Genomic DNA, 26,039 nt, shown 5'->3' on the forward strand with positions numbered 1-26,039 from the left:
GCTGTATTAGGTCTTATGTTTGTACTTTGCCATAAAGTGACCAGTGTGCTCTACTACTGAGTGCTGAATATTACACAAACAATACTGCTTTGTGATTACCTTTGAAGTATCCACGCACTATGTCCCTACGTGGCAAACCAGCTAGTGAGGTTGCAGAATTGGTTTTTCGGATTTAAATGTTGCAGTTTTACAAAGTAGATCAGCTCAAACAATTTTGCAATTTTGCAAGGATTCTGTAAGCTTCGCTAGGAAGGATCAGCTGCAGATGCCCTGGGTGCCTTGTGGGAAGCAAGAGAAGCTGGGATGGTTGAGAATGGGAATATGGATGGACAAAGCCAGCAAGGATATTTTTTGGCTCAGGATCTGCCTTTTGGACCATCTACTAGGAATGGCAGCAGTGTGTCTTCCAGTAATCTGTCCCCAGAGGAGATGGAGGAGTTGGAAGACAGGAGAGGGAGCATGTGAGAGAGCTTGAGAGGCTTAAATGTGAGAGGAAAACTTTTGAAATAGAGCACAAACAGTGGGAGAAAGTGATGGAGAAGGCTCTTTCTCTAGAGGAGACACCCCTTAATCTGGAAGAGGAGAAACTATTGTTAACTTATGAGTTAAGTTTGAAGGAGCTTGTCATCAAGGCCAAGCAGGCGGATTCCAGTTCAAATGATGCCAGTGTGCAGTCAGACTGGGGGAAGGGTGCATATTCCAAATAGTTTGGTAGAAGATTTTATTGAAGGGGATGGCATACATTTTTGGTTTGCAGCATATGAGCAGCTTGTCACATGAATGAGTTCCCCGATAGGCAATGGGAACGGAGCCTGTGGAAACACGTTGAGAAGGAGAGGAGGGACACATTGACATCCCTAGGGGAAACAAAAAATGTCTTCTACTCTATCATGAAGGAGGCCTTGTGTGGCAGGTATGGGCTCACCCAGAGAAGTTTAGGTCTTTTAAGAAAACTGATTCTCATACTTAGTAATCAGTCAATTTCTTTTGAATAGCACTGGATAGTTTGATAAAGGGCAGCAAGGTAACTGACTATCATGGGTTGTATGACTTGATTGCTTGGGAGCACTTATATAGCCTTTGTGTGCCAGAGTTGCACCAGCATCTGATGGATAGCAAGCTGACTGACCACTAGAAGCTTTCTTAGGAGGTGGACCGCTGGATGAGTACCAGTGTCCACAAGGAGTGTGTGGGAGGCTCACCGAAGGGTGGGCAGGTACCCAGAAGAAGAGTGGGGAATAAGGGTAAACAGAAGCAGTTCTCTATAGGGCCCCATTGTAGATCGCAGGGTAAAGGTTCCCATTCCTCTAGTGGTAAAAAAACCTTGTGTCAGTATTCCTGCCACAGATCACCTCTCTTGACTATCACAAATCATACCGCCAATATTCATAATATTCTCCAAAACACTTATGTATGAACAAATGCCTTGTACCCACACGTTTGACCATATTACATGCTGTTGGTAATAGCTAGCTGCAGCTGGTGCTCCCCGGTTTGGTTAAATAGGCTTAATAGCTTTTACAAATGTTTTACCATGCATATGCGAGGTAAAGTTTCAGGTGCCACGGAAACATCCAGAAAATCCACCAGAATAAGTAAAGAAGCAACTGGCATTGATGACCTCAACATGAACCTTCCGGAGAACAGCCCTCTTCAAATTAATCATGAGCACATGTTCCTTGCTATAATCAATTAGAACACAACCTTTGTGAGCATTCTAAAGCACCTGCTAGAAGACAGCCTCATAAAATTAATCATTTGTACCTATTCCCTTCTTGTAGCAATTAGAACACAACCTTTGTGAAGATTCTAAAGCAGCATCTAGAAGGTAGGCTCATCAATATAATTATATGGACCTATTCCTTGTTACAAACAAATAGAATGCAACCTTTGTGAACTTCCCAAAGCAGTGCAGTTAACACTTACATGCAGAACAAAGACAAGCTGTCTTATTTGAAGACTGTCCGCACTTCCCCCGTTGGCTTAGCCTCTTCAACTTACACTTACCTGTTTCCCGGCTTCCAGGACTCTGACTTGCCGGCTCCCTTGTTACTCCGGCTTCGGCCTCACAGCAAAGATTGTCCCGCATTAGTCTTGCATCTGGATGGAAAAAACAAGAAGAAAAAAAGAGACACATTAACAGACTTGATTTTCTCTACATGCTGAGCTTGGTTGCATCATTGTGCCGTAAACAAAGGTACCCAGTGATTTTGTGCAATTTATACATACTGTTGGCAGGACTGTGCCAGAGAGGACTTGGGTGAAGCTAACCTCATCCATTGTGGGTATGATGCTGAAATCATGCTACAGTTTTCAAAACGTTGATGAAGGGGCCTCCACAGACTATGTAAAAAACAAACAACAAGAGAACTAAAGGTTGGTTGAGATTTTGAAAGCTTTCGTGAGGTGATACCTTAAGATATATAGTTAATATAGACTAAACCCTTATTATGTGTTTGTTTATAGGTGCCATATCTGCTGGTACCATTCATCATCCTGGTGTGAATGCCTGATGCAATGTTGCTGTTGAGTTGACAAGCCACCGCATCTTTTGGCTCTACATGCTCTCTTCATCCCAACCCCCTTCTTCCTAGGATTTGCCACTGGAGCATGGTCTTTTCCTGTAAACCTAGGACTAGTCTCAGCAGAATTCACGAACTAATGTCGCCACCCCATTGGAATCACCTGGGGACCAGGTAGGTGGCTAATGACAGAAGGCTAAGCCACAACACTTACCATCCCTTTCGGGCAGTGCCATGACCAATCAAGATCATATATTCACAGATAATCTAGCATTTGCATTATCAGGGTACCTCAGGGATGCCAAACATCTGCCTGAGTTAATGACCACGGGTCCGCAAGACCAGGACCGGAGGAAGATCCTTCTCCTACCTTACCACCAAAAACCGGAATACCATGACTCTCCATCTCAAGCTCTCCCCATCTCTGACACAATTCAGGAAGGATCGCAAGACTTGGCTCTTTGAATGATCCACAGCGCCCAGTAAGACCTGCAAACCCCCCAGTGCCTTGATGGGTGAGTAGCCATGCTTAACAAGCACTGATTAATAGATTGAATGCTTTGATTGAATGCAGCAGTTGCAGCAAATCTGATTAGGTACAAGCAGAAAATGCAACACTCACGGAAGAGTTGCAATGAGAGAGGAAACATTTCACGCAATGGAGGGATTCTAAGCCCAAGGATTGTCTCCCAGCCTTTACCCAGCCTGTGGTTGGGGAACCATTTCAGAGAGGGGTGTTTACATCTACTGACCAGAATCTGCAGAATCTACATATATCTGTCTCTACACCCAGTCCTGTGCCCTTAACAGCTCCAGAATGCTTTCATGGCGACAGTACTAAATTTGCAACCTTCATTAGTAGGTGCCAATTACATTTCCTTTGTGAACCTCAGGCGTTCCCGAAATGGCACTGCTAAAGTACAGTTTGTAATCTTTTGTTTGGCGCATGTATCCGCTAACTGGGCAATTCCTTTAACACAAGCAAAGGATCCCCTTTTGTACAACTATTCAGCTTTTAAGGCTGCCATGACTAAGTTATTTGCAAAACATGTTTTTATCCAAGCAAGTGACAATGAACTATTAAACCTATGACAAGACTATAAGTACCTGCTCATTTATATCACTACTTTCAATCGACTGGTGATGGTAATGCGCCAGTCACAAGAGAAAAGAACATCCTTATTTTATTGAGGGTTAAGAGATGACCTTAAAGATTCCCATTCATATTTGGCTGATCTGCCTGCCGATTGGTCAGAATTTATTGATCTTGTTGTTAAAGCTAGATCACCAATTCGGTGAGTGAAAGGGTCAGTAATACCATAGTAATTGTTCTCAAAACTGAGAAGAAGGAAACAGACAGTAAGACTGTTGACACTAAACCTTTTCAGATGGTAGGTATAAAGGGTCCACTATCTAATGAGGAAAAGGATGTCCTTATTGTGGCAAAGCAGGTCATTTCACATGGGAATGCTCTGCAAAATAAAAAAAACTTAGGCTGTGGCTAATGTAAAAGTTGATCAAGAACAGGGAAACTATGGCTCAAGACAGAAGGGAGATCATCTCATCAAGAGAAGCCGTACAGATCTCACAATATCTTAACAATTTAGGGACACCAACTCTACTGAATCAGACTATCTGAGTCACAGTAATCTTATCCCCAAAATAATCTTATCCTCACAGTAGAGACACATGATATCCATGCTTATTGACCCACAGCACCCACTCAGCCACAAACTACACACCCTTCTTCTTCTTCTCAGGACAATATCTGGCCCTTCCCATTGATATATCAGGAGTTTCTACTACGCTAACTTAAGTCAAAGAAAAATTAGAACAACTGCATGAAAATCAAAAACACGCTAGGACAAGTTTAGCAAAAGCCAAATTTGGCATGAAGGCACAAGCTAACAAGCATAGAACCCCAACGCCTATATACAAGGAAGGAGGCAGGGTAAGGTTATCAACAGGATTCCAATCCCAAACAAAGAGAGAGTTGACCCTAGTACGACCAAAAGGGACTGGGCGATCAACACTTATCAAGTTAAAACAAATTCCCTTTTGTGTCGTGTACACTATAATAAAATTAGTTTGCACTGAACAACTCAACATGATACCTAAAACTAGAAGGCCCAACTAAATGTCTACCACAGTTATAGGTTCTTATGACATTATCAAGATAATTTATCCAATCACAGCCAAAATACGGCTTCCCCCTGAATACAACATTCACCCAGTTTTTCACATTTCACTGATCAAGCCATACCATTCTGCCACACAAAAGACCCCCCCACTACCCGTTCTGCTTAATGGCCTACCAGAGTACAAAGTTCACCACATCCTGGACGCTAAATGATCTCAGCGAAAAATATATTACCTTATAGATTGGAAGGGTTATGACACTTCAGCACGTTCCTGGAAACCGGCCTTCTTGGTTCATTCCCCCCGTCTGGTAAGACGATTTCATTCCCCTCCAACCAATCTACCCATGACCTGTAAGACTACCTTTGGGATGGGCGACTGTCAGGATTCCTGTCACAGCTCACCTCTCTTGACTACCACAAAACATACCAGCATGATTCTATAATTCCTTCCAACACTTACAAATTAACAAATGTCTTGTACCCTGAATTCTGACCATATTACATGCTGTTGGTAATAGCTAGCAGAAGCTGGTGTGCCCTGGTTTGTTTGGAAATAGCTTTTACAAATGTTTTACATTGCATATTCAAGGATTTTCACCCACTTCTTCTGGCCCCGCATGTGAAGGTACCCTGATGCACATTGTAGGTCTTTCTAAACTTGCCAGGCAAGTAGCAGGAATGGAAGGTTAGCTAGGGTTCCTTTTCAACCTTTTCTGTAGTGAGCAGCCCTTTTGAGTAGGTGGAAAATTGACATTGTGGGGACAACGGACCACAAAACATCTCTAGGTAACAGGCACATCCTGGTCTCGGTGGACCATGCCTCCCGGGACTCGGAGGCCTTCCCGCTCAGAAGAATGAGGCCCCTGTGGTGAGCCAGGCATTGGTTGGAATATTTTCCTGCTTGGGTTTCTCCAGAGAGGTTATATATGACCGGGGTACCAACTTCATATCCAAGTATATGATGACTGTGTGGGAGAAGTGTGATGTAGCCTACAAGTGTACCACTCCTTACCACCCCAAAGGTAAATGGTTTCATTGAGAGAATCAACTGAACACTGAAAGGCATGGTTAATGGTCTGGCAGACCCCATGAGGCATAAGTGGGATGTACTCTTGCCATGCCTTCTCTTTGCTTACAGGGAAGTACTACAGAAATCCTTAGGGTTCAGCCAATTTAAATTGCTGTATGAACATCCTGTAAGAGGACCTCTTAGGTGAAAGAAGGCTGGGAGAAAGCTCCCTGTAAACCTCCCCAGGGTGTATTTAGCTACATGCTGTCCTTCAGAAGCCAGACTGCGTGCTTTAGGAAGCTTGCTCAGGAAAACTTGGCAGCAAGCCAGAAAGAGATGAAACATTGGTAGGACTAGTATGCCACTCTGGTTGAATTTTAACCTGGTGAGAAAGTATGGGTCATGGCCCTAGACCAAGTGGACTGAGCCTTTTGAGGTGGTGGAGCATACGAGTATCTATCTGGTGAATTTGCAGACTCCAAGGAACCCTTTGAGGTTCCTGCATGTGAGCTGCCTTAAACCTCACTTTGAGAAGTCAGAAGTGAACATGTTCTTGGTGACAGATGATGGGATGGAAGAGGAGAGCGAACCTCTCCCTGACCTCCTCTCTGCCAAGGAGAAAGATGGGTTGGTGGAAAGTATTAACCTCTCCCCGCACTGACCCTAGTACAACAGTGTGACTGTTGCCGCCTGTTGGAACAGTTTGCCATTCTTTTTTCCCTGACCTCAAGTGTCACCCATTGGGGTACCCATGATGTGGACACTGGGGACAGTCCTCCTGTAAAACATAACATTTACAGAGTGACTGACCGGTTTAAAGACAACATCAATGAAGAAGTTTGTAAGATACCAGCTTTATGGTTCATAGAGCGTTCCAACAGTCCTTGGGCTAGCCCAGTGGTCTTGGTACCAAAGGCTGCTGCACACAGTGCCACACCTAAACTGTGGTTCTACATGGACTACTGTAGGCTCAATGCTGTCACCAGAACTGATTCACACTCCATCCCCAAAGCTAATGAGCCAAAAGATCGTCTGGGAGCTGCCAAGTTCCTCAGTACGTTTGACCAAACGTCTGGGTACAGGCAGATTTCCTTGACCGATGGGTCCTAGGACAGGTCTGCATTTTCAATGTCAGAGGGGCACTACCAATTCTGGGTGATGCAATTTGGCTTGAAGAACACCCCTTCCATACCTCATAGATTGGCCAGCAACGTGTTGGCTAGACTGGAGGATTTACGTGCCGCCTACTAGGATGACATTACAGTGTTCAGTTCCAGCAGGGAAGAGCACTTGCAACACATTTGGGAAGCATTGAAGGCTCTGCTGAAGGCAGGCCTCACTTTAAAGGTCAGTCAGTGTCAGATAGATCATGGGTCTGTGGTGTACTTTGGCCACCAGGTAGGAAGCTACCAGGTGGCGGCACTTCAACCTAAGATTGACAATTCCGGCTTGGAATTCCCCAAGACCAGGACTGAGTTGAGGTATTACAGGAGACTTCTCAAGGGATATGGCACCATTGCTGCCCCCATGACTGAGCTCACTTCCAGGAAGCAGCAAAGGAAAGTGATCTGGACTGACGCCTATCATATTGCTTTTGATTGCCTGAAATCTGCCATGTGATCAAGGAACCCAACTTTTTACAAGAATTTGTTATCTAGACAGATACTTGAGAGCATTGTCTGGGGTTGATACTCTCACAACTGAATGATGAGGGCCTGTACCAAGCTGTAGCCTTCCTTAGTGGGAGGTTTCTTCCCAGGGGACAGAGGTGGAGTGCAATAGAGCGAGAAGCTTTTGCTGTGAGTTGGGCACTGATGAAGCTAAAGCCCTTCTTGATTGGGACTCACTTTTGGGCTTACACAGACCACAGGCCCCTCAGATGGTTGATGCAGATGAGGGGTGAGAGCCCAAAACTGTTGAGGTGGTCCATTTCCCTAGAGGGAATGGACTTTACGGTGGGGCACTGCCATGGTACACAACATGTCAATGCTGATGGTCCGCCCAAATGCTTCCATCTTAGTGATGGATTTCCCACTGGAGGAAATACGTCTTAGAACTGGCATCCTGGGTCTTGTTTCTCCTGTCTTTTGGCCTCTACATCCTGTATTTTTGACTGTGTGCTGGGCTAGGATTTAGCTGGGTACTCTGGGCACAGTGCCACAGCTGATCAGTGCTAAAGTGCAAGTGCTCCCTGTGCAAATTGGGATTATGACCGCTTATCCACGATTGACCTATTTCATTTGCTGGTAAATCCCTAGTAAAATGCACTGTGTGTGCCCTGGTCCTGTAAATCAAATGCTACTATTGGGTCTACATCATTGATTGTGCCACGCACACTAGTAGCCTTTCAAATGTGTCTCAGACCTGCCACTGCTTTGTCTGCATGCACAGTTTTTAAATGACATGTCGACCTGGCAAGGGCTTCCCCTTGCCAGTCTCCAACTTTCCCATTCCCACTTGTAAGTCACCTCTAAGGGAAGCCCAAGGTACGTTTTATGATGAGGGTGCAGTGTATGTGAAAGGTAGGGCATGTACTCGTGTGTTTTACATGTCCTTATATTGAAATGCTGTCAATTTTGTTTTTCACTGTTGCAACGACTAACTCTCCTGTAAGCTATTTAGTAAGTAAGTAAGTAAGTATTTTTTTATTTGCATAGTTAATTAAAACCATTGCAGTACAAACATATACTTTTAAAACTAAATCTACATGCATTGATAAAACAGTATATCATGTTATGGATGTATGACGTTACAACGCATACTTTTACAACGCATACCTTTACAACACATTTTTTACAATGCAACATCCATTACAACGCATTCCATTACAACGAATGCCATTACAACGATTTTTTAAAAACTACCTTTACAACGCATTCCATTACAACGCATATCATTACAACGCATACCATTACATTGCATGTATGGTAAGTATTGGATAGTGTAGGGGTAAAAATTACTATTCTAACTCCAGGGGGTGCAACAGTAGGGTAAGTGTTGGATAGTGTAGGGGTAAAAATTACTATTCAAACTCCAGGGGGTGCAACAGTAGGGTAAGTGTTGGATAGTGTAGGGGTAAAAATTACTACTATAACTCCAGTGTGTGCAACAGTAGGGTAAGTGTTGGATGCGTTGTAATGGTATGCATTGTAATGACTGCGTTGTATTGACATGCGTTGTAGTGGTAAGCGTTGTAGTGTCATGTGTTGTAATGGTTGCGTTGTAACGGCATGCGTTGTAATGGATGTTGTGCTGTAAAAGTTTAGTTGTAAAGGTAGTGCGTTGTAAAATTTGCGTTGTAAAGGTTGTTTCCCATAATCACGGTTTTTCGTTTCTTTTTTAAAATCATAAAAATGTATACTTTTTTAATGACCTTAAGTGGAAATAAATACAGTTTTGTAAACCCAGTATATCATAAATCACAATTTTTCATGTATTTTTAAAATCATAAAATGTATACTTTTTAGTGACCAAGGGTAGAAATAAGTAAAGTGTTGTATTATAATACTATCTAAACTGCAATTAAGATTCAAGGGCCCGATTCACAGAATAACTTAAGACAAAATCCTAAACTTACTACCATTCTCGTATTCACAGAAGGCACTTACTCATTTTGGTATTCACAGAAGACACTTACTCATTTCGGTATTCACAGAAGTTAGGAGTCCTAACTTTAGGACTCCTAAATGCCTTCTGTGAATAGCGAAAAACTTAAAGTTAGGATTTTTCTCAGTTTAGTAGTAGTAAAGTTAGGACTCCTACCTTTAGGACTCCTAAATGCCTTCTGTGAATACCGAAAGTCTTAAAATTAGGATTTTTCTCAATTTAGTAGTAGTAAAGTTAGGACTCCTATCTTTGGAACTCCTAAATGCCTTCTGTGAATACTGAAAGTCTCAAAATTAGGATTTTTCTCAATTTAGTAGTAGTAAAGTCAGAAAAATCCTAATTTTAAGACTTTTGGTATTCACAGAAGGCATTTAGGAGTTCCAAAGATAGGAGTCCTAACTTTACTACTACTAAATTGCGAAAAATCCTAATTTTAAGACTTTCGGTATTCACAGAAGGCATTTAGGAGTCCTAAAGGTAGGAGTCCTAACTTTACTACTACTAAACTGAGAAAAATCCTAACTTTAAGTTTTTCGCTATTCACAGAAGGCATTTAGGAGTCGTAAAGTTAGGACTCCTAACTTCTGTGAATAACGAAATGAGTAAGTGTCTTCTGTGAATACCAAAATGAGTAAGTGCTTTCTGTGAATACGAAAATGGTGGTAGGTTTAGGATTTTGTCTTAAGTTATTCTGTGAAACGGGCCCCAAGTCTCGGCATTTTCCTTTCCAGCTCCTTCATAAACTTCACAAAACTACAGTCCAGATGTGGATCGTGGGGTGCAAAGCAGGCAAGAACTGCTTGTCTTCATGAGCGTATCCCACGCTTATTTAAAGCTCCTGGGCCACATCTTTACCTGGCTTTTTATCCCCATTAATTATGAGTTCCAAAAACTTTTCAATACTTGGGGATCTAAATTTACATTTAGATGATTTGTCTAATTCCACGTGCATTAACTTTATATCTGACCTTGCTGCTATGAATATTAACCTCTGTAATTCAGGCCCTACGCATAAAGCAGGACACCTTCTTGACCCCATCTTTTCCACTCTTGTTGATATTCACTGTGCTCCAGCAGTACCTATTTACTGGTCTGATCATTTCTTATTAAAGTTTACTATCACTCTTCCTTTTACTTTGCTGTCCTCATTCCCCTCTCGTATGTCTTCTAAAAGAGACTGGAGAAAAATTGACGCCAATACCCTTAACAATCCGTTATGTTGTAATTTACCTACATCTGACTCGCAGGTTGATGTACTCTCGGAAAGTGTCCACACCTGGCTTTCTAATGCAGCAGATTTCTGTCTTCCTTCAACCAACAAAAAAACGTACATATCATCGTCCCCCGGCCTTATGGTTCAATGATACTTTAACCCCTTAGAAGCTAATGACGAGCAGGGCTCGTCATGGCGCTTACCTGCCGTGGGCGGATGACAAGGCCAGCTCGTCATAAATAATGGCATCCTGCATATTTCAGCGCAGGACGGGAAAACGCCTAGCAGCCATGTGGTTAAACATTGAGAAATCTAAATGCAAAGAATTAGAACGAAAATGGCGAAGGAACTATGCGCCTGATGTTAAAGATGCCTATAAAAAGGCCATACAAATATACCATAACCTTGGCAACACTGCTAGGGCCAGTTTTGGTTCCAAAACAATTACTGATGCGGCTAATTGCTCAAAAACGCTTTTCGGTCTAGTGAAAAAGCTTGCTGGATCAGAAAGTACAAGTAACCCCTCACCATTAAACAAAAATCTGTGTGATGATCTTGCTCAATTCTTTTTGCAAAAAATTGAGAAGATCTATCTTGAAATTGGCAATTCTTCTGTAACCATGCCCTTTCAACCAAATTTGACTACCACTAATCTTATATTTTCTTCTCCTGGTTTGACTGCGACCACATCACACTCAGAATCTGTCACGGAGCTTTGCACTACCCCCCCCCCCCTCTTTTAGACTCTTGGCCCCTTCTTAATTCGGACTCTCTTACTCTTATTTTAGACAAAGTTAAGTCTGGTTCCCCTACTGACCCACTACCAATTTCTATTCTTAAGCAACTTGACTGTTCTCATATGCAGGTCATTCTGAATCGATTAAACTCTTCCCTACTGGAGTCCAAAGTTCCTCCATGTCGGAAACACGCTATGGTAACTCCTCTTTTAAAGAAACCTACTGCTGACCCTGCTATACCTACTAATTACTGTCCGATCTCCCTTTTGCCTGTCTTTTCTAATATCCTCGAAAGGCGCATCCATTATCATCTTTCCCAGTTTATTGAGACCAATAAAATCCTTCATCCCTCTCAATTTGGGTTCCGAACTGGATTTTTCACCGAGACCACTTTGTTGGGGGTTACAGAGAGGCTCCGCCATCACTTGGATGTTGGAGACACCGTAGCGCTCATATTATTAGACCTCAGTGCAGCGTTCAACACTATCTTCCATCCCATATTAGTCAACACACTGAGGTCCTCTGGCATTTGTGGCTCTGCCTTGGACTGGATTGTCTGTTTTTTGGGTAGCCGCACTTTTCAGATTTTCTCTGCTACAAATAGATCTGATATCCATCCTTCACCCTATGGGGTACCCCAGGGCTCCATATTGAACCCCGTGCTTTTTAATATTTATGCCAAACCTCTGGCTGACATTGCCAAACAGGTCGGTTTGACCCTCTTCACTTACGCTGATGACTCTCAGATCATCTTTTCACTTTCTCGTTCTGACCCTGGCTCTACATCCTGTCTTCAGTTGGGTCTTAGGTGAATTGCATTATGTATGAACCAGAACTTTTTAAAACTTAACAGTGATAAAACTGAGGTTTTAATCCTTGGGAAGGAGAAAGATCTCTGGGGCCCATTACATTGGCCCGCCGAGATGGGAGCTCTTCCACAGCCTTCCAGCCACGTCCGTAACCTGGGCGTCCATATAGATGACTCCTTATCCATGCATAATCAAGCAGTCAAGGTCACAGCCATTTGTTTTACCATCATAAAAGGGCTTAGGAAGATTCTTTGGATGTTACCTAAGATCACCCAGAAAACTGTAGTCCATGCCCTTATCACCTCACTGCTGGATTACGGGAATGTTCTTTTCTTGGGTGCAAACAAGGCTGTGACCCGCAGACTGCAGCTGGTGCAGAACGCTGCAGCAAGACTTCCTATGCAGAGTTCCCAGGAGTACATCCATCTCTGGCTATCTCCGTGACTTACATTGGCTCAGGGTGGAAAATCGCATACAATTTAAAGCCCTGAGCTATATGTTTAAGATCAAGTGGGGCTCAGCACCTCAGTACCTGCATTCTCTGGCTTGCCCATATGTCCCAAGCCGCCATCTCCATTCTGCTTCTCTTGGTAAATTCATGGTGCCCAGATTTAAACTTGCCAGGATGGGTGGTCGATCCTTTTCCTATCTGGGTCCTGTTCTTTGGAATGCTCTCCCTCTCGCCATCCGTAAAGAAACCATTTATTCCTGTTTTCGCAGATCTTTTAAGACCTAGTTATTTAATCAGTAACTTCCTCTTATTTTCTCCCTTCTGCTTCCAGTTTCGTCCAGGCGTCGGGAAACCCTTTTTGGGTAGCTATTGAGCCTTATAAATTCAATAAATAAATACATTTTTAGCAGATGTTTTCGTTTGTCCAACAGTTTGTCACAGGAGCATAACAAATGCAGCATATCCTCTGGTGCTGTACCACATAACCGACAAAGGAACCCCGCCTTATCCTTTAGCCAGTGCGATCGTCATTGACTGTGTTTTCTCCAGGTTTATGGTCAGTTCGTTTGCTTCTGAGTAGCCCTGTGTAGCATTCACAAGATGTTGTAGCCCTCCTTTTGTATGGCTGATTAGGACTATGTTGTCCGCATTGAGAAGACACAGTAATAATAGTCCTCCTAACTTGGGGGCATGAGAGATACAGCTATTTAAGATCGGGATATGGTCACCTAAAAACAAATTGAATAATGTGGGGGCTAAAACACAACCCTGTTTGAGGCCTTTGTTGGTTGGTATGCGTCTTGACAGAAGTAACCCGTCACCCAATTTTATCTGGACCCATGTCTCCGTGTGAAGGCTGATCAGCAAGTCTAACAGAGGCCTTGGTATCCCCCAACTATTCAATTTGGACTACACAATGTTTCGATTTATGTGGTCAAAGGCAGCCTTATAGACAGAAAGCTCAAACAATTTTGCAATTTTGCAAGGATTCTGTAAGCTTCGCTAGGAAGGATCAGCTGCAATTGCCCTGGGTGTCTTGTGGGAAGCAAGAGAAGCTGGGATGGCTGAGAATGGGAATATGGATGGACAAAGCCAGCAAGGATATTTTTTTGGCTCAGGATCTGCCTGTTGGACCATCTACTAGGAATGGCAGCAGTGTGTCTTCCAGTAATCTGTCCACAGAGGAGTTGGAGGAGTTGGAGGAATTGGAAGACAAGAGACAGGAGAGGAAGCATGTGAGAGAGCTTCAGAGGCTTAAATGTGAGAGGAAAACTTTTGAAATAGAGCACAAACAATGGGAGAAAGTGATGGAGAAGGCCCTTTCTCTAGAGGAGACACCCCTTAATCTGGAAGAGGAGAAACTATTGTTAACTTATGAGTTAAGTTTGAAGGAGCTTGTCATCAAGGCCAAGCAGGCGGATTCCAGTTCAAATGATGCCAGTGTGCAGTCAGTGCAGACTGGGGGAAGGGTGCACATTCCAAATAGTTTGGTAGAAGATTTTATTAAAGGGGATGGCATACATTTTTGGTTTGCAGCATATGAGCAGCTTGTCACATGAATGAGTTCCCCGATAGGCAATGGGAACGGAGCCTGTGGAAACACGTTGAGAAGGAGAGGAGGGACACATTGACATCCCTAGGGGAAACAAAAAATGTCTTCTACTCTATCATGAAGGAGGCCTTGTGTGGCAGGTATGGGCTCACCCAGAGAAGTTTAGGTCTTTTAAGAAAACTGATTCTCATACTTAGGAATCAGTCAATTCCTTTTGAAGAGCACTGGATAATTTGATAAAGGGCAGCAAGGTAACTGATTATCAGGGGTTGTATGACTTGATTGCTTGGGAGAACTTATATAGCCTTTGTGTGCCAGAGTTGCACCAGCATCTGATGGATAGCAAGCTGACTGACCACAGGAAGCTTTCTTAGGAGGTGGACCGCTGGATGAGTACCAGGGTCCACAAGGAGTATGTGGGAGACTCAACGAAGGGTGGGCAGGTACCCAGAAGAAGAGTGGGGAATAAGGGTAAACAGAAGCAGTTCTATATAGGGCCCCATTGTAGTAGTAAAAAAAACTTGTGTCAGTATTCCTGCCACAGATCACCTCTCTTGTCTATCACAAATCATACCGCCAATATTCATAATATTCCCCAAAACACTTATGTATGAACAAATGCCTTGTACCCACATGTTTTACCATATTACATGCTGTTGGTAATAGCTAGCTGCAGCTGGTGCTCCACGGTTTGGTTAAATAGGCTTAATAGCTTTTACAAATGTTTTACCATGCATATGCGAGGTAAAGTTTCAGGTGCCACGGAAACATCCAGAAAATGCACCAGAATAAGTAAAGAAGCAACCGGCATAGATGACCTCAACATGAACCTTCCGGAGAACAGTCCTCTTCAAATTAATCATGAGCACATGTTCCTTGCTATAATCAATTAGAACGCAACCTTTGTGAGCATTCTAAAGCACCTGCTAGAAGACAGCCTCATAAAATTAATCATTTGTACCTATTCCCTTCTTGAAGCAATTAGAACACAACCTTTGTGAACATTCTAAAGCAGCATCTAGAAGGTAGGCTCATCAATATAATTATATGGACCTATTCCTTGTTACAAACAAATATAATTCAACCTTTGTGAACTTCCCAAAGCAGTGCAGTTAACACTTACATGCAGAGCAAAGACAAGCTGCCTTATTTGAAGACTGTCCGCACTTCCCCCGTTGGCTTAGCCTCTTCAACTGTCACTTACCTGTTTCCCGGCTTCCCGGACTCTGACTTGCCAGCTCCCTTGTTACTCCTGCTTCGTCCTCACAGCAAAGAATGTCCCGCATTAGTCTCGCATCTGGATGGAAAAAACAAGAAGAAAAAAAGAGACACATTAACAGACTTGATTTTCTCTACATGCTGAGCTTGGTTGCATCATTGTGCCGTAAACAAAGGTAACCAGTGATTTTGTTCAATTTATACATACTGTTGGCAGGACTGTACCAGAGAGGACTTGGGTGAAGCTAACCTCATCCATTGTGGGTATGATGCTGAAATCATGCTACAGTTTCAAAACGTTGATGAAGGGGCCTCCACAGACTATGTAAAAAAACAAACAACAAGAGAACTAAAGTTTGGTTGAGATTTTAAAAGCTTTCGTGAGGTGATACCTTAAGATATATAGTTAATATAGACTAAACCCTTATTATGTGTTTGTTTATAGGTGCCATATCTGCTGGTACCATTCATCATTCTGGTGTGAATGCCTGATGCAATTTTGCTGTTGAGTTGACAAGCCACCGCATCTTTTGGCTCTACGTGCTCTCTTCATCCCAACCCCCTTCTTCCTAGGATTTGCCACTGGAGCAGGGTCTTCTCCTGTAAACCTAGGACTAGTCTCAGGAGAATTCAGGAACTAATGTCGCCACCCCATTGGAATCACCTGGGAACCAGGTAGGTGGCTAATGACAGAAGGCTAAGCCACAACACTTACCATTCCTTTCGGGCAGTGCCATGACCAATCAAGATAATATATTCACAGACATTCTAGCATGTGCCTTATCAGGGTACCTCAGGGATGCCAAACATCTGCCTGAGTTAATGTCCACGGGTCCGCAAGACCAGGACCGGAGGAAGTTCCTTCTCCTACCTTACCACCAAAAACCAGGATACCATGACTCTCCATCTCAAGCTCTCCACGTCTCTGACACAATTCAGGAAGGATCGCAAGACTTGGCTCTTTTAATGATCCACAGCGCCCAGTAAGACCTGCAAACCCCCCAGTGCCTTGATGGGTGAGTAGCCATGCTTAACAAGCACTGATTAATAGATTGAATGCTTTGATTGAATGCAGCAGTTGCAGCAAATCTGAATAGGTACAAGCAGAAAATGCAACACTTACGGAAGAGTTGCAATGAGAGAGGAAACATTTCACGCAATGGAGGGATTCTAAGCCCAAGGATTGTCTCCCAGCCTTTACCCATCCTGTGGTTGGGGAACCATTTTAGAGAGGGGTGTTTACATCTACTGACCAGAATCTGCAGAATCTACATATATCTGTCTCTACACCCAGTCCTGTGCCCTTAACAGCTCCAGAATGCTTTCATGGCGACAGTACTAAATTTGCAACCTTCATTAGTAGGTGCCAATTACATTTCCTTTGTAAACCTCAGGCGTTCCGGAAATGGCACTGCTAAAGTACAGTTTATAATCTTTTATTTGGCGCATGTATCCGCTAACTGGGCAATTCCTTTAACACAAGCAAAGGATCCCCTTTTGTACAACTATTCAGCTTTTAAGGCTGCCATGACTAAGTTATTTGCAAAACATGTTTTTATCCAAGCAAGTGACAATGAACTATTAAACCTATGACAAGACTATAAGTACTTATATCACTACTTTCAATCGACTGGTGGTGGTAATGCGCCAGTCACAAGAGAAAAGAACATCCTTATTTTATTGAGGGTTAAGAGATGACCTTAAAGATTCCCGTTCATATTTGGCTGATCTGCCTGACGATTGGTCAGAATTTATTGATCTTGTGGTTAAAGCTAGATCACCAATTGGGTGAGTGAAAGGGTCCGTAATACCATAGTAATTGTTCTCAAAACTGAGAAGAAGGAAACAGACAGTAAGACTGTTGACACTAAACCTTTTCAGATTGTAGGTATAAAGGGTCCACTATCTAATGAGGAAAAGGAACGTTGCCACAAACTAAACCTGTGTCCTTATTGTGGCAAAGCAGGTCATTTCACATGGGAATGCTCTGCAAAATCAAAAAAGACTTAGGCTGTGGCTAATGTAAAGGTCGATCAAGAACAGGTAAACTATGGCTCAAGACAGAAGGGAGATCATCTCATCAAGAGAAGCCGTACAGATCTCACAATATCTTAACAATTTAGGGACACCAACTCTACTGAATCAGACTATCCGAGTCACAGTAATCTTATCCCCAAAATAATCTTATCCCCACAGTAGAGACACATGATATCCATGCTTATTGACCCACAGCACCCACTCAGCCACAAACTACACACCCTTCTTCTTCTTCTCAGGACAATATCTGGCCCTTCCCATTGATATATCAGGAGTTTCTACTACGCTAACTTAAGTCAAAGAAAAATTAGAACAACTGCATGAAAATCAAAAACACGCTAGGACAAGTTTAGCAAATGCCAAATTTGGCATGAAGGCACAAGCTAACAAGCATAGAAACCCAACACCTATATACAAGGAAGGAGACAGGGTATGGTTATCAACAGGATTCCAATCCCAAACAAAGAGAGAGTTCACCCTAGTACGACCAAAAGGGACTGGGCGATCAACACTTATCAAGTAAAAACAAATTCCCTTTTGTGTCGTGTACACTATAATAAAATTAGTTTGCACTGAACAACTCAACATGATACCTACAACTAGAAGGCCCAACTAAATGTCTACCACAGTTATAGGTTCTTATGACATTATCAAGATAATTTATCCAATCACAGCCAAAATACGGCTTCCCCCTGAATACACCATCCACCCAGTTTTTCACATTTCACTGATCAAGCCATACCATTCTGCCACACAAAAAGACACCCCCACTACCCGTTCTGCTTAATGGCCTACCAGAGTACAAAGTTCACCACATCCTGGACGCTAAATGATCTCAGCGAAAAATATATTACCTTATAGATTGGAAGGGTTATGACACTTCAGCACGTTCCTGGAAACCGGCCTCCTTGGTTCATTCCCCCCGTCTGATTTCATTCCCCTCCAACCAATCCACCCATGACCTGTAAGACTACCTTTGGGATGGGCGACTGTCAGGATTCCTGTCACAGCTCACCTCTCTTGACTACCACAAAACATACCAGCATGATTCATATAATTCCTTCCAACACTTACGAATTAACAAATGTCTTGTACCCTGAATTCTGACCATATTACATGCTGTTGGTAATAGCTAGCAGAAGCTGGTGTGCCCTGGTTTGTTTGGAAATAGCTTTTACAAAGGTTTTACCTTGCATATTCAAGGATTTTCACCCACTTCTTCTGGCCCCGCATGTGAAGGTACCCTGATGCACATTGTAGGTCTTTCTAAACTTGCCAGGCAAGTAGCAGGAATGGGAGGTTAGCTAGGGCTCCTCTTCAACCTTTTCTGTAGTGAGCAGCCCTTTTGAGTAGGAGTAAAATTGACATTGTGGGGCCAACGGACCACAAAACATCTCTAGGTAACAGGCACATCCTGGTCTTGGTGGACTTACAGGGAAGTACTACAGAAATCCTTAGGGTTCAGCCAATTTAAATTGCTGTATGAACATCCTGTAAGAGGACCTCTTAGGTGAAAGAAGGCTGGGAGAAAGCTCCCTGTAAACCTCCCCAGGGTGTATTTAGCTACATGCTGTCTTTCAGAGCCAGACTGCGTGCTTTAGGAAGCTTGCTCAGGAGAACTTGGCAGCAAGCCAGAAAGAGATGAAACATTGGTAGGACCAGCATGCCACTCTGGTTGAATTTTAACCTGGTGAGAAATTATGGGTCATGGCCCTAGACCAAGTGGACTGAGCCTTTTGAGGTGGTGGAGCATACGAGTATCTATCTGGTGAATTTGCAGACTCCAAGGAACCCTTTGAGGTTCCTGCATGTGAGCTGCCTTAAACCTCCCTTTGAGAAGTCAGAAGTGAACATGCTCTTGGTGACAGATGATGGGGTGGAGAGGAGAGCGAACCTCTTCCTGACCTCCTGTCTGCCAAGGAGAAAGATGGGTTGGTGGAAAGTATGAACCTCTCCCCGCACTGACCCTAGTACAACAGTGTGACTGTTGCCGCCTGTTGGAACAGTTTGTCATTCTTTTTTCCCTGACCTCAAGTGTCACCCTTTGGGGTACCCATGATGTGGACACTGGGGACAGTCCTCCTGTAAAACATAACATTTACAGAGTGACTGACCGGTTTAAAGACAACATCAATGAAGAAGTTTGTAAGATGCCAGCTTTATGGTTCATAGAGCGTTCCAACAGTCCTTGGGCTAGCCCAGGGGTCTTGGTACCAAAGTCTCCTGCACACAGTGCCACACCTAAACTGTGGTTCTACGTGGACTACTGTAGGCTCAATGCTGTCACCAGAACTGATGCACACTCCATCCCCAAAGCTAATGAGCTAAAAGATTGTCTCGGAGCTGCCAAGTTCCTCAGTACGTTTGACCAAACGTCTGGGTACAGGCAGATTTCCTTGACCGATGGGTCCTAGGACAGGTCTGCATTTTCAATGTCAGGGGGGCACTACCAATTCTGGGTGATTCCCTTTGGCTTGAAGAACACCCCTTCCATACCTCATAGATTGGCCAACAACGTGTTGGCTAGACTGGAGGATTTACGTGCCGCCTACTAGGATGACATTGCAGTGTTCAGTTCCAGCGGGGAAGAGCACTTGCAACACATTTGAGAAGCATTGAAGGCTCTGCTGAAGGCAGGCCTCACTATAAAGGTCAGTCAGTGTCAGATATGTCATGGGTCTGTGGTGTACTTTGGCCACCAGGTAGGAAGCGGCCAGGTGGCGGCCCTTCAACCTAAGATTGACAATTCTGGCTTGGAATTCCCCAAGACCAGGACTGAGTTGAGGTATTACAGGAGACTTCTCAAGGGATATGGCACCATTGCTGCCCCCATGACTGAGCTCACTTCCAGGAAGCAGCAAAGGAAAGTGATCTGGACTGATGCCTATCATACTGCTTTTGATTGCCTGAAATCTGCCATGTGATCAAGGAACCCAACTTTTTACAAGAATTTGTTATCTAGACAGATACTTGAGAGCATTGTCTGGGGTTGATACTCTCACAACTGAATGATGAGGGCCTGTACCAAGCTGTAGCCTTCATTAGTGGGAGGTTTCTTCCCAGGGGACAGAGGTGGAGTGCAATAGAGCGAGAAGCTTTTGCTGTGAGTTGGGCACTGATGAAGCTAAAGCCCTTCTTGTTTGGGACTCACTTTTGGGCTTACACAGACCACAGGCCCCTCAGATGGTTGATGCAGATGAGGGGTGAGAGCCCAAAACTGTTGAGTTGGTCCATTTACCTAGAGGGAATGGACTTTACGGTGGGGCACTGCCATGGTACACAACATGCCAATGCTGATGGTCCGCCCAAATTCTTCCATCTTAGTGATGGATTTCCCACTGGAGGAAATCAGTCTTAGAACTGGCATCCTGGGTCTTGTTTCTCCTGTCTTTTGGCCTCTACATCCTGTATTTTTGACTGTGTGCTGGGCTAGGATTTAGCTGGGTATTCTGGGCACAGTGCCACAGCTGATCAGTGCTAAAGTGCAAGTGCTCCCTGTGTAAATTGGGATTATGACCGCTTATCCACGATTGGCCTATTTCATTTGCTGGTAAATCCCTAGTAAAATGCACTGTGTGTGGCCTGGTCCTGTAAATCAAATGCTACTATTGGGTCTACATCATTGATTGTGCCACGCACACTAGTAGCCTTTCAAATGTGTCTCAGACCTGCCACTGCTGTGTCTGCATGCACAGTTTTTAAATGACATGTCGACCTGGCAAGGGCTTCCCCTTGCCAGTCTCTAACTTTCCCATTCCCACCTCTAAGGGAAGCCCAAGGTACGTTTTATGATCAGGGTGCAGTGCATGTGAAAGGTAGGGCATGTACTCGTGTGTTTTACATGTCCTGATATTGAAATGCTGTCAATTTTGTTTTTCACTATTGCAACGACTAACTCTCCTGTAAGCTATTTAGTAAGTAAGTAAGTAAGTAATTTTTTATTTGCATAGTTAATTAAAACCATTGCAGTACCAACATATACTTTTAAAACTAAATCTACATGCATTGATAAAACAGTATATCATGATATGGATGTATGACGTTACAACGCATACTTTTACAACGCATACCTTTACAACGCATTTTTTACAACGCAACATCCATTACAACGCATTCCATTACAACGAATGCCATTACAACTATTTTTTTAAAACTACCTTTACAACACATTCCATTACAACGCATATCATTACAACGCATACCATTACATTGCATGTATGGTAAGTATTGGATAGTGTAGGGGTAAAAATTACTATTCTAACTCCAGGGGGTGCAACAGTAGGGTAAGTGTTGGATAGTGTAGGGGTAAAAATTACTATTCTAACTCCAGGGGGTGCAACAGTAGGGTAAGTGTTGGATAGTGTAGGGGTAAAAATTACTACTATAACTCCAATATGTGCAACAGTAGGGTAAGTGTTGGACGCGTTGTAATGGTATGCATTGTAATGACTGCGCTGTAATGACATGTGTTGTAGTGGTATGCGTTGTAGTGTCATGGGTTGTGATGGTTGCGTTGTAACGGCATGCGTTGTAATGGATGTTGTGTTGTAAAAGTTTAGTTATAAAGGTAGTGCGTTGTAAAATTTGCGTTGTAAAGTTTGTTTCCCATAATCACGGTTTTTCGTTTCTTTTTTAAAATCATAAAAATGTATACTTTTTTAATGACCTTAAGTGGAAATAAACACAGTTTTGTAAACCCAGTATATCATAAATCACAATTTTTAATTTCTTTTTAAAATCATAAAATGTATACTTTTTAGCGACCACGGGTAGAAATAAGTAAAGTTTTGTATTATAATACTATCTAAACGGCAATTGAGATTAAAGTCTTGGCATTTTCCTTTCCACCACCTTCATAAACTTCACAAAACTACAGTCCAGCTGTGAATCGTGGGGTGCAAAGCAGGCAAGAACTGCTTGTCTTCATGAGCGTATCCAGAGCTTATTTAAAGTTCCTGGGCCACATCTTTACCTGGATTTTTATCCCCATTAATTATGAGTTCCAAAAACTTTTCAATACTTGAGGATCTAAATTTACATTTAGATGATTTGTCTAATTCAACATGCATTAACTTTATATCTGACCTTGCTGCTATGAATATTAACCTCTGTAAATCAGGCCCTACGCATAAAGCAGGACACCTTCTTGACCCCATCTTTTCCACTCTTGTTGATATTCACTGTGCTCCAGCAGTACCTATTTACTGGTCTGATCATTTCTTATTAAAGTTTACTATCACTCTTCCTTTTACTTTGCTGTCCTCATTCCCCTCTCGTATGTCTTCTAAAAGAGACTGGAGAAAAATTGACTCCAATACCCTTAACAATCCGTTATGTTGTAATTTACCTACATCTGACTCGCAGGTTGATGTACTCTCGGAAAGTGTCCACACCTGGCTTTCTAATGCAGCAGATTTCTGTCTTCCTTCAACCAACAAAAAAACGTACATATCATCGTACCCCGGCCTTTTGGTTCAATGATACTTTAAAAATTGAGAAATCTAAATGCAAAGCATTAGAACGAAAATGGCGAAGGAACTATGCGCCTGATCTTAAAGATGCCTATAAAAAGGACATACAAATATACCATAACCTTGGCAACACTGCTAGGGCCAGTTTTGGTTCCAAAACAATTACTGATGCGGCTAATTGCTCAAAAACGCTTTTCGGTCTAGTGAAAAAGCTTGCTGGATCAGAAAGTACAAGTAACCCCTCACCATTAAACAAAAATCCGTGTGATGATCTTGCTCAATTCTTTTTGCAAAAAATTGAGAAGATCTATCTTGAAATTGGCAATTCTTCTGTAACCATGCCCTTTCAACCAAATTTGACTACCACTAATCTTATATTTTCTTCTCCTGGTTTGACTGCGACCACATCACACTCAGAATCTGTCACGGAGCTTTGCACTACCCCCCCCCCCTCTTTTAGACTCTTGGCCCCTTCTTAATTCGGACTCTCGGACTCTCTTACTCTTATTTTAGACAAAGTGAAGTCCGGTTCCCCTATTGACCCACTACCAATTTCTATTCTTAAGCAACTTGACTGTTCTCATATGCAGGTCATTCTGAATCGATTAAACTCTTCCCTACTGGAGTCCAAAGTTCCTCCACGTCGGAAACACGCTATGGTAACTCCTCTTTTAAAGAAACCTACTGCTGGCCCTGCTATACCTACTAATTACTGTCCGATCTCCCTTTTGCCTGTCTTTTCTAAAATCCTCGAAAGGCACATCCATTATCATCTTTCCCAGTTTATTGAGACCAATAAAATCCTTCATCCCTCTTAATCTGGGTTCCGAACTGGATTTTCCACCAAAAGCACTTTGTTGGGGGTTACAGAGAGGCTCCGCCATCACTTGGATGTTGGAGACACTGTAGCGCTCATATTATTAGACCTCAGTGCAGCGTTCAACACTATCTTCCATCCCATATTAGTCAACACACTGAGGTCCTCTGGAATTTGTGGCTCTGCCTTGGACTGGATTGTCTGTTTTTTGGGTGGCCGCACTTTTCAGATTTTCTCTGCTACAAATAGATCTGATATCCTTCCTTCATCCTATGGGGTACCCCAAGACTCCATATTGAACCCCGTGCTTTTTAATATTTATGCCAAGCCTCTGGCTGACATTGCCGAACAGGTCGATTTGACCCTCTTCACTTACGCTGATGACTCTCAGATCATCTTTTCACTTTCTCGTTCTGACCCTGGCTCTACATCCTGTCTTCAGTTGGGTCTTAGGCGAATTGCATTATGTATGAACCAGAACTTTTTTAAACTTAACAGTGATAAAACTGAGGTTTTAATCCTTGGGAAGGAGAAAGATCTCTGGGGCCCATTACATTGGCCCGCCGAGATGGGAGCTCTTCCACAGCCTTCCAGCCACGTCCGTAACCTGGGCGTCCATATTGATGACTCCTTATCCATGCATCATCAAGCAGTCAAGGTCACAGCCATTTGTTTTACCATCATAAAAGGGCTTAGGAAGATTCTTTAGATGTTACCTAAGATCACCCAGAAAACTGTAGTCCATGCCCTTATCACCTCACTGCTGGATTACGGGAATATTCTTTTCTTGGGTGCAAACAAGGCTGTGACCCGCAGACTGCAGCTGGTGCAGAACGCTGCAGCAAGACTTCCTATGCAGAGTTCCCAGGAGTACATCCATCTCTGGCTATCTCCGTGACTTACATTGACTCAGGGTGGAAAATCGCATAAAATTTTAAGCCCTGAGCTATATGTTTAAGATCAAGTGGGGCTCAGCACCTCAGTACCTGCATTCTCTGGCTTGCCCATATGTCCCGAGCCGCCATCTCCATTCTGCTTCTCTTGGTAAATTCATGGTGCCCAGATTTAAACTTGCCAGGATGGGTGGTCGATCCTTTTTCTATCTGGGTCCTGTTCTTTGGAATGCTCTCCCTCTCGCCATCCGTAAAGAAACGATTTATTCCAGTTTTCGCAGATCTTTTAAGACCTGGTTGTTTAATTAGTAACTCCCTCTTATTTTCTCCCTTCTGCTTCCAGTTTCGTCCAGGCGCCGGGAAACCCTTTTTGGGTACCTATTGAGCCTTATAAATTCAATAAATAAATACATTTTTAGCAGATGTTTTTGTTCATCCAACAGTTTGTCACAGGAGCATAACAAATGCAGCATATCCTCTGGCGCTGTACCACATAACCGACAAAGGAACCCCGCCTTATCCTTTAGCCAGTGTGGAAAATGCCAGATACAGGGTGACAGGCCCAACCTGTACTTTAAAAATCTAATTTTAACAGATTTGGCAACACCAATTCAAGGTAGCTCTGTGGTGCTTGTGTGGGCTACGAGTTCAGGGACATCCAGCCGTGTGACCTTTTTGTGAGGGATGCCTTGTCTTCTACCGACGAAAGATGGTTGATTGTTTTCCTAAAATTCTTTTTTAAGTGTTATATGATTAGTGGGGGTATCCCAAACCTGATTTTATTTAAGCCAATATTCGCCAAGCTGCTTTTGAGATACTTGGCAGCTGGTGAGGCTGAATGTTGCTCTAACTCCATCCATAAATAATCATTTAGAGTTCCTTGTTTGGATTTTCGCACTTTGTCCCAGGTAGTTATGTACGCCCCCTGTCTTGCCAGGAGCTGCTTCTGGACGCAAAACTCAAGCCTAATTTGAGCCGGTGAGGTTTGCTTGGGCAAGCTAAAAATAATCCTGTATGCAGCTATGACTGTACTATCCAGAGTCATTGCATCTCTACCTCTCTGTACTTCGCTCCCATAAGTAATTGTTGGCAGGAGTTTGGTTTGTATTACTTGTACCAGTGTTAAGAGAGATGGGCCAGTAAGTTTGCAGTTTAGTGCTTTCAAAGAGATTGCTAAGGCAAGGCCTTTGCCTCTGATGCTGGTCTTCTGTACAGTAAACTTGCCACTGTTATCGATTTTTACTCCTAGATATTTATATACTGGCATATCCTCAATAGAAGCATTGTTCCAAAACCAGGTAGACAATTTTTTCCTGCTCTTACTGATCGTCATTGACTGTGTTTTCTCCAGGTTTATGGTCAGTTTGTTTGCTTCTGAGTAGTCCTGTGTAGCATTCACAAGATGTTGTAGCCCTACTTTTGTATGGCTGATTAGGACTATGTCATCCGCATTGAGAAGACACAGTAATAATAGTCCTCCTAACTTGGGGGCATGAGAGATACAGCTATTTAAGATCGGGATATGGTCACCTAAAAAAAAATTGAATAATGTGGGGGCTAAAA

General features: G+C 43.1%; 1 protein-coding gene across 1 annotated transcript in view; it reads left to right on the forward strand.

Moving 5' to 3' along the window:
- LOC147692933 (inter-alpha-trypsin inhibitor heavy chain H3-like) overlaps positions 1 to 26,039 on the forward strand; it is a 395,157-nt gene that overhangs the window by 315,332 nt on the left and 53,786 nt on the right. The gene's annotated exons all lie outside the window — the stretch shown is intronic.

Source organism: Lissotriton vulgaris, chromosome 9 (assembly GCF_964263255.1).
Source record: "Lissotriton vulgaris chromosome 9, aLisVul1.2, whole genome shotgun sequence".
Lineage (NCBI taxonomy): Eukaryota > Metazoa > Chordata > Amphibia > Caudata > Salamandridae > Lissotriton > Lissotriton vulgaris.